Below are 8,757 nucleotides of genomic sequence, written 5' to 3' on the forward strand. Positions count from 1 at the left end.
AAATAATACCGGAGAGTTTAATCGAGATGATACCTATAAAGAACTCGGTTTAGTGCTTAGTTCATAGTAGTAAATGCATGGTCATTTCCATTCATTCCTTCAACATATACTTATTAGACACCAGGTATATGCCAGGCATTCTGCTGCCTAATAGGAATACAACAGGAGCAAGATTCTTGTCGTGGAACTTAGTTTAGTAACAAGGAGAGAAAATTAAACAGTTAATTACAAGAAAGTACTGTAGAAGTATGGGAGCACATAATCATTCTTAAAAAGGGTGTTGAGGGAGGTAAGCCAGACAAAGCTTCTTGGAGGACATAAATTTGAAGATTAGAAATGCAGGAATAGATAGATGGTTGGGCAGGAAACAAGACAGCAGAGTATTCCAGACAGAGGAAGTGTATAAAAATGGCTTTAGGTTTCCTTCAGATTCAGATGGGCATATGCTTTTCTCATCTTCATTTCTAGCCATTTTCTTTATGTCTGGTTCTCACTTTCCTCTGTTTATGCACATTGTTTTCATTTTGATAAACCATTATTTACTTAATTGCTTGGATATTTCCCCCTCAGCATTCAGATTTCTCCTTGTACTTCGCTTCTTCCGGGAAGTGTTTTCTAAGTATAAGAGGCACTCTCTCATATGTTCGTTCACCTTCTTGGCACATAGCACACTTTTCTCTCTGCTCCAATAAATTGTAACTTGTGAGGGGCAGGATCTAGCTTGTCTTTTATCCATGATATCTAGCTTAGTACCGTCACATAGCGGGTATTTGAAAAATGTTTCTTGGGGTCTGTTAAAAAAAAAAAAAGGTGAAAATAACACTAATTATGCCAAACTACTTCAAACTTCAAGTCCGTCTTATTGTCAAATATTGCAAGAAATGTATCTTGCACTTTTCTGCTTTAACTCTTAGGTTTTAGCTGTGTCTTGTACAAAAATCTAATTGAATATGGCCAATGTTTGCCTTTACCAGGAGCAATGAATATATGTGTATAAAATAGCAATGGATATATTTGGGTTTGGAATTATCAACCTACTACGTGTTCTTCATGACACTCGTTCTATTTTCTTATTCTTTCTCCTAATTTTTTTGCTAATTTTTCAAATTATTGCACATTTTGCCTGTTTTTGAAGGTTGTATTTCCAGTATCTCTTCAAACTAGACATTGCAGGATACTTTTAAAAAATAATCACGGTGTGAACTTATTGAATACTTTTTAACTTCTACCTTAACATTATAAGGGGGTAATGGCATTCATCTAGTCACATCCTACCAACTTTCTCTTTAATTGCAGATATGTATTTTTTAAAACTCAATGTATATGCACAGGTCATACGTGGATGGCTGAATGACCTTTCGCAAACTGAACGCACCTCCGATACACTTCCTACATCAAACGATGGAACATTGTCAGCTGCCAGATGCCTCCTCCTCTGCTCCCAGTCACTATCCTTAATGGTGACCCCTACGGTGACACCTAACATTGAATCTCTTTCCCTATTTTGTAATTTATGTAAATGGAATCGTATTGCATGAATTCTTTTGTATTTTGATTTTTAACTACCATATATTGTTTATGATTTTATTGCCGAGGAGTGATGATTCTGTTTGGCACTACTAGGGATAATGCTTATGTCTGAATTCTACAATGTGTTTCGATGTGATGTACAGAAATTTCTTTTTGATATATACCTAGCAATTATATTGTTGTGTCACAGCGTAATAGGCAGAACGCAGAGGTATTGCGGGTTAGGTTCCAGACCACAGCAGTGAAGTTAACATCACAATAAAGTGAGTCACAGTAATTTTCTGGTTTCCCACTGCAAATAAAAGTTATGTCTCTAATATACTGCAGCCTATTAAGTGCGCAATAGCGTTATTCTAAAAATACAATGTACATACCTTCGTTAAAAAACACTTTATTGCTAAAAAATGCTAACCATCCTCTGAGCTTTCAGGGAGTTGTCATCTTTTTGCTGGTGGAGGGGAGGTCCTGACTCGATGTTGATGGCTGCTGACTGGTTAGGGTGGTGGCTGCTGAACGCTGGGGTGGCTGTGGCAGTTTCTTTAAAGAAGACAAAATGAAGATGGCCACATCGGTAGGCTCTTTTTTCATGACCGATTTCTCTGGTGCACATGATGCTGTTTAACAGCATTTTACCCACAGTACAACTTCCAAGATTGGAGTCAAGCCTCTCAAACTCTACCGCTTCTTTATCAACTAAGTTTATGTAATAGTCTAAAACCTCTGTTGTTGTTTTGACAGTCTTCACAGCGTCTTCACCAGGAACAGGTTTCATCAAAAGAAACCACTTTCTTTGCTCATGCATAAGACAAGGGCACCAACGAACTTGCATGAGCCGCAGTTGCCACAAACCTTCATTCGTGGAAAAAAAAAAAAAAAGTCAATATCGGCCGGGCGCAGTTAAGCAAAACGCAATAAGATGAGGTATGCCTGTATATCTGCTCAGCTTTGGGAGAGATTGCCAAACAGCTTCCCAGAGTGTGTGCATGAATTTTACACGCAGCAGCAGTTGCTGAATTTTTTAGTTTATTCACAACCTTGTCAACACTTGACATTTTCTGTCGTTTTCATTTTAACATTCTGGTTATTGTGTAATAGTACCAGGTAGTTACTACTTGCATTTTGTTGATAAGCAAGAAACTTGAACATCTTATGCCATAGAGTAAACCCTTTTAAGAAATGTTTATTTTATCCTTTTTGTTTCAGTTGTGTTGCCAGTATATCTCTTATTGATTTATAGGAGATACCTGTGTATGTTGAATATTATTCTCAATGGATGTAATATCATTCTATCTATGCATCTACCTACCTAATAACTGTCTACCTATGTAGGCGCCTTTTGATGAGGAAAATCTCTTAATTTTAATATAATCTAATTTGTCATTTCCTCCATTATCGTTCAGATGTTTTGTTCTTTTGGAGAAATCTTTTCCTATTCTTGGATGACAAAGACAATGTCCTCACCTCCATTGGCTCACTCTTGCTGGGGACACTCAGCTGACCTGTCAGATGTGTTAGAACAGGGATTCTCCACGGTTTGACAGTTCTCTCAGGGTTTATTTTCAAAAGTTTTTCCAGGAAGCAAAATGAGAATATTTTTATCACACATTTGGTCGAAAATCGAGTGGAGACAGTCTAAACACACAACAATGAAAATGACATAATTCTGATGAGGAAAGACTGAAGACATTGTGTGATACCATAATATATGTTTGGTGGTTCACAAAGTAGTTTATGACCCACGATAGAAATAAAGTAGTTTTTGACCTATAAAAGAAATAAAGCAGGTGATAATAAAACATTTAGAGATAATCAGAGGGTTATTTAAAAGGCAATGTACACATGATAGTGTTTCCATAGACAGTAACATGAGAAAGACGTACATGTCCACAAGATGTGGTACCATAGCAGGGCTTTTTTCCCATTGACTTACCAATATTTTCTCATCTTTTAAAAGTAAATGATCGAAGGTAAATATTTAAAAGTTAAGCATGACTATGTGTCAAATATTCTGAGAACATTTATTCTTTCTCACATTTCCTTCAAACGGAGTGTTCTATACTCCATGCATTTTGCTGCTGATGAACTTAGTAATAAGTGAATATTTTCCCTTGATATCTGTGCTCCGAATTTTTCCATCAAAGCAATATTTAGAAGTGTTTGTTCTAAAGGGTAAGGTGAATCGTCCTTTGTGAGCTTTGCTATTAAGCTATGCCTATTCCAGTATTACATTATTTTCTTATTTGCATTGAAGCTTTTTATTAGATCATAAATAGAGGTGGTAAGTAAAAACAGATTTGAAATTTAGACAAATAAAAATACAACAAAGAGCAAAGCCCCCTATTTGTCTCAACTTTTTATCATTCTCCCTTTGGCAGACCCGTAAGCACAGTTCCTGGTGTGCCCTTCCAGAACTCGATGGGTACAGCAATGTATCTACCTGTGCATTGGGGGGTGGGGTGGGGGGCGAGTGACTCATGGTGTAGAGGTGGCAGAAACTGTGGGGACAGGTGGTCCAAGTTGGAATACTCATGCAGCCACTGCTTGTGTGACATTAGGTAAGTGATTATGCTCCGTGTCTCACTTTCCTCATGTGGAAAATGGATATTACATCAAGAGTACCTAGTACAGTGTTATTATAAGAAATGCGTTAACGTTAGTCAAACATCTAGCGCAATGCTTGTAACATGGCAGGCATCATGTAAATGCTGTTTAGATTTTTGAAATATCCTTTGGTTTGCATAATAAAAATACTATTTAATTACTTGCATTATAGCATGGTATTTTGGAGATGTTTTCACACGAGGATTGACGGAGTTGTCTCAGCTTTTTGGGATTGTCGCAATACTTGACTACACTAAAGTTTCTTGAACTTGTTTCCTGCTTATTGGTCATTTGGATTTTTCATGTTATTTGCACTTGTAAACCCACATGGAGTAGACAGTGTGAGTGTGGACGGAGAGACCCTAATGTAATAAATACACATTCAGATTTTGTCTAAAGTTTCTTTCTGTAAATGAGAACGGTTAATTTTAATTGGACGGTAAGCCCAGTATGACAGCATGTATGTCCATATTGATACATTCCTATATGTTAATATGTAATGGCATGTCCTATCCCAAATTACATAAATACCCCTAGAAGACATGCAAATTGTTCCATCTGGAGATCAAAGTAGTGTTGGGCAAGGGATAACTAGTGGAGACTTTTATTTTAGTACTTAAATATTTTATAATAAAACATAAGTGTAATTGTTTTCAATGACAAATATTACAATATAGCCCTGAAACTATTACTAATGGTTACCTCTTGGGATAGCTTCTTACAAGGAAGAAGAAAAAAGGACTACTTCAAATATAATTTGTGTTACTATGTTTTATTTTCTTACAATAAAGCAGATGCTGAATTTTAGAAATACCACAATAAATAAAAGGAGTTTCAGCCTATCAGATTTTCGGTATAAATTCTTTAAGATGAAGCAAAGCTTGGTATTAAGACAGCAACAGACATTTATTTTCATCGCTAAGTATTGGGGACGAGTAAACATCTGCTGGACCCCCTAGGGTAACTCTGTAACTGGCCTCACAGAAAAGGCTGGGAATTGTTGTTCCCCCTAAATTTTACCTGCACTCCTATATTGTATAATCAGCTTAAGGGGCTTTCAGGAGTACTTTTTACACACAAGATTCCTGTCTGCTGAACTAAAAGTTTTTGAAAACCAAGAGTAAATTGTGAATCAACTGCAAATGAGGCAATTGAGTAAAGGAATGAATTTTTGGCTTTCGCTGTGCCTTGTTCATCCCCCCATGTCCATCCCGCTCATCTTCCGCCTTCGTCTTCCTGCAACCTCAGACGTGCTCTGTCCCACATCGTTCATCTACTAGATCACCTTCCGTGTCCTCGACTTCTACCTGCCCCTTTATTGCCACACAATCATCTAAGACATCCATGTTGCCACATCAGCTCTAGTCTATGCCATTTGGACTTTCATCCCACTAAGAAGTCTATCCCAGCATTCCAAGAGTGTCAGGTTTATAACTCTACCCTTCCTTCAACCCTGTGCCAGCCTTCCTCCTCGCCCTATATCTGATCCTGCATTTCAGTGACCCCAGTGCAATTACTGCATTCCTTCTGTTGCCAGCTCTCCTGTGGTGAGCATGCCCCATCCACCCCCTTTTCTCATGACCGAGCCCCATTACTCTTCGAGTCTGTAATTGTAGCCCTTTTTCCTGGGTCCTTTAGCTCACTGCTGCCCTCTGATGCCCCTGTCCCCTCAACCCCTCCCTTGTCCCACGCCATTTGTCCACATGTGTCCATTTCCCCTGCAAGCTTCATTTCCTTTTGCACCCTCCCCAGCACCCCCAATTCCACATGCACCTTATTTTCTGCAACTATACCTCCTCCACAGGCTACCTTTGCCCTGTATCCCCTTCTTACTGTGCACTCTACCACACACCCACCTGCCTGAACTCTCCAACTTTCTCACCGTGTTCCCTGATTCAAGGGGCAAAGCTGACAGCAGATTTATAACCAGGCATATTGAACATTTTCCTTGTGGGATATTTCGGTGGGCAGTCCAGAGGGGAATCACTCCAGGTCTTTGGTGTTTTCGAGCAGGTCTAGAGGTGCAAACTAATAGATAAATCCGTTGTTTCCACATTATATGGTCCTTGAAAATCTGATGAAGCAATCACGGCCCCTACCATTCAGAAATATTTGGTCTACCGTAAGTGGTTAAATGGTTGAATTCAGGATTGTGGGGTCAGTGAGAGGAAGGAGACTTGGGCTTCATTGGGGCCAGTTTCCTTTCTCTGTTGTGTGAGTATTGATATCCCTCCCACCCCCCGATGGGTCATCTATGTACAGAAGAGTTTTCGTTAATATTTTTTAACCTTTTAAATAATACAATAGATTCTAATATAATTTTCCAGAAAATTCTAAGGTTTTAAATTAAATTACTTGTTACTTTCTGATATGAAAGGCACAAAAGTGTCTTAAATAGATTAAAATTATACGAACTCTGGGAATTAGTCTCTGTTGAGCAGGCTTTGAAAAGATGGGAGTATGTGTGTGAGGGACATTAAACTACTCTCCCAGAAAATTCAAACACACAACACGGTATCATTATCCATAGTCCTCAAACTGTATATTAGATCCCCAGACTTACTCATCTTACATAACTGAAATTTGAAATGTTTTGACCAACGTCTGTCCATTTTCCCCACCTCAGACCCTGGAAACCACCATTTTCCTCTTTGCTTTTATGAGTTTGACATTTTAAATTCTAGGTAAAATTGAAATCATGCTATCACTCTCTTTGTGTGTCTAGCTTATTTCACTTAGATAATATCCTCAAGGTTCATCGATGGAGATGCTTATGAAATTTTTTAAAGGACAATATTATTCAAATCCATTCCTTCCATCCTTTCCCCTCTCCCCCTTCCCTTTTGCCCCTCTCCCTCTCCAGTTATATACATCACATTATTCAAAACGTGTTCATTCTAATCACCAGGAAAACTATACTGAGATAGTTTTCTAGAATGGCTCAATTCAAAACGGTGGTAACACTATGCATCAGCGAGAACGTGGAGGAATTAGAATTCTCATATGTTGCAGACAAGGAAAGTACAACACATATTCACTTTGGAAAACTGATGGGCAGTTATTTATAATTTTAAGCACTTACTACACTTTTACAAAAATAAATTAATTAGACAGTATAACGAAAAATCCCTCTGGGCCACTACTCTACACTCCCTTTCTGTATGCCTACTATCCACACATATTTAGCTTTTGTTCTATAAGGTCATTTAAAAAAAAATAGGAGGGAGAAATGAAGTGCTTCTGAAACAGGTGTGAGAGAGCAAGATCAGTATCACCAAGAAAGACTTACAGATGTCATTTCGTGGGCCCCCTTCAGACCTACAGAGGTGTGCGGTCTTAGAGTGGGCCCTGAACCCCAAGGGATCTGCACACTCATGCAAGCTAAATAGTTCCCATCTGGGTTCCTACTAGATCATGTGAGGGGTTTTAAGACATGACATCACCTGAGCCCAACACCCCACAGATTGGACAATTGGTCTGGGTGGAGCATCATTGTTGTGTTAACGAGTTGTTCCAGATGATACTAAGGCGAGGCCACCGATTGGTAGAAGGGTTCCTGCACACATTTGTGAGAGATGGGAACAGGCTTTGGTCAAGGGCAGGTAATAGGGTGCAGAGGGCTATGGGGGGACAGGAGAGCAGCCCTCATTCTCATTGCCGTGGGAATCTTTGGACGTCTGTGGAAGGGAGAACATGGGTAGACAGGAAAGAAAAAGCTCACAGTTTGGTCTTTACATAGGAGCTCATCATCCCTGACTCTCTCCTGCAACAATGGACAGGAATGGGTGGCCTTTTTTGGCATGTCAAGGTTCTTTTGCTCGTGAATGTGGCGAAAGCAGGTGAAGGGGTTGTGTCGATGCCCCTAAATGCACATTCTCAAGATGCTGCCATGGTTCCTCACATACTATTCCGCGAGCAAACGACTTAGAGTAGTAGCAGGATGAGGATGAAATGACAGCTTCCCGGGTGCAGGTTCTGCCCTGGGTCAGAGGCTCTGTCTACTTTTCCTCCAAAAACCTGTGGGTTTAGAGTCTGTGACCTCTGATTCCCTACTACTGACGTTCCTGCCCAGAGAGGTTGTCTTCATCGACTTGTTTTCTTTTCTTCTTATGAGAGTCAAGGTCAGCTCTCTAGAATACTTCTGTTCTTTGTCCCAGAGCCTTCTCTGCAATATTGCTTATCAATTAATTAAAAGTTCAAATGTGTACTTTTTACATAATTTATTGTGAGGTGACTAATGTGAAATAAATTTGTTTTCATCATTTCATCAACTTTTCTTGACCAATTCTTCATTTTTCTTTTCAAAATGTTGCACGCCACACCTCTGAGGCAAAGAAAGATTTTTAAACACCACAGCTAAGGACTTGACCTTTCATCTGCAGCTACTTATATCTTTGTTGAATGCAGTTATTCTCGTGGTGGTTTCAGTCATTCTCTATGATAAGACGTTCAACATGACAACCTTCATTCATCTTCAGCTCATAGACTCTTTTGCACCTCGAGGAGCCCATCATCTGGCTCTGCAGCCCAGGCTGCATGGTCCACAATGCACGCATGGCCAATGGTGTCTCACGTGCCTTCTGTTCTCTGCTGCCCAGGGCAAAGAAAGCAAGGTAACTGGCTTTT

Source organism: Rousettus aegyptiacus, unplaced genomic scaffold (assembly GCF_014176215.1).
Source record: "Rousettus aegyptiacus isolate mRouAeg1 unplaced genomic scaffold, mRouAeg1.p scaffold_m13_p_14, whole genome shotgun sequence".
Classification (NCBI taxonomy): Eukaryota; Metazoa; Chordata; class Mammalia; order Chiroptera; family Pteropodidae; genus Rousettus; species Rousettus aegyptiacus.